Consider the following 1,446-nt stretch of genomic DNA (forward strand, 5'->3'; position numbering starts at 1 on the left):
TAATGCCGTCTTGAATAAAGAATTCAAAGAAGAGTTCACTCTTTGGCACAATCGGCTGGGACACCCCGGTTCGAACATAATGCGAAAACTCATATCAAATTCAAATGGTCACAGTTTGAAAACAAAAAGAGTTATCCCTAAGAATATCACATGTGAAGCATGCTCACAAGGGAAACTAATTACTAAGCCATCACGTACCAAAGTGAATAAGGAAGTGACAAATTTCCTAGAAAGAATACAAGTTGATATTTGTGGACCAATACACCCATCCTGCGGGACATTTAGATATTTTATGGACCTGATTGATGCATCCACAAGATGGTCACATGTTTGTCTCCTATCAACTCGTAATCTAGCACTTGCAAGATTGCTGGCTTAGATAATAAGACTGAGAGCACATTTTCCAGATTTTCTATTAAAGACTATACGTCTAGACAATGCAAGTGAATTCACTTTCCAAGCTTTTAATGACTATTGTATGTCCATGGGGGGTAAGTGTGGAGCATTCTTTAGCACATGTCCATACTCAGAATGGCCTGGCTGAATCCTTTATAAAACGGATCCAGCTGATTGCCCGGCCACTCTTAATGAATACGAAACTCCCAGTATCAGCTTGGGGACATGTAGTACTACATGCAGCTGAGCTAATTCGCATCAGGCCATCTAGTGAGCACAAATACTCGCCATCCCAACTACTAACGGGTCATGAGCCAGATATATCCCATCTAAGAGTTTTTGGATGTGCCGTCCAAGTGCTTATAGCACCACCACAGAGAACAAAGATGGGACCTCAGAGGAGGATGGGAGTATATGTTGGATACGATCCCCCTTCTATTATTAAGTACCTAGAGCCTACAACAGGTGATTTGTTTAAGGCCAGGTTCGCGGATTGTCATTTTGATGAATCCCAGTATCCAGCATTAGGGGGAGATTATGGTAAGCTGGTACATGATATAAAATGGAATCAAACATCCTTAACATGGCAGGATCCTCAGACTAGAGATTGTGATCTAGAAGTCCGGAAGATTATACATCTTCAAGAGCTAGCTAACAGATTGCCAGATTCCTTTGCTGACCCAAATAGAGTAACCAAGTCATACATACCAGTTGCAAATGCACCAATAAGACTTGATGTCCGTGATGGACATAATCAGGCTGCTACTACGTCTAAACCATAATTGAAACGTGGTAAACCAGTAGGTTCCAAAGACAAAGAAGTCCGGAAAAGAAAGAGTGCAAAGAAATCCGACAAAGTGGAAACTCTAGACATGGAAAAGGAAACTCATGTACCACCAAAAGATACTTGGGACGCTAAGAATCAAGGTAATGAAGTTCCTGACAATAATGAGATCTCAATAAATTATGTCATGTCTGGAAGGAAATGGAACAGAAACATGTCGACATGAGTGATATATTTGCTTATAATGTAGCAGTCAAATTGATGGA

The sequence above is a fragment of the Brassica oleracea genome, chromosome C1 (assembly GCF_000695525.1).
Source record: "Brassica oleracea var. oleracea cultivar TO1000 chromosome C1, BOL, whole genome shotgun sequence".
Taxonomy (NCBI): domain Eukaryota; kingdom Viridiplantae; phylum Streptophyta; class Magnoliopsida; order Brassicales; family Brassicaceae; genus Brassica; species Brassica oleracea.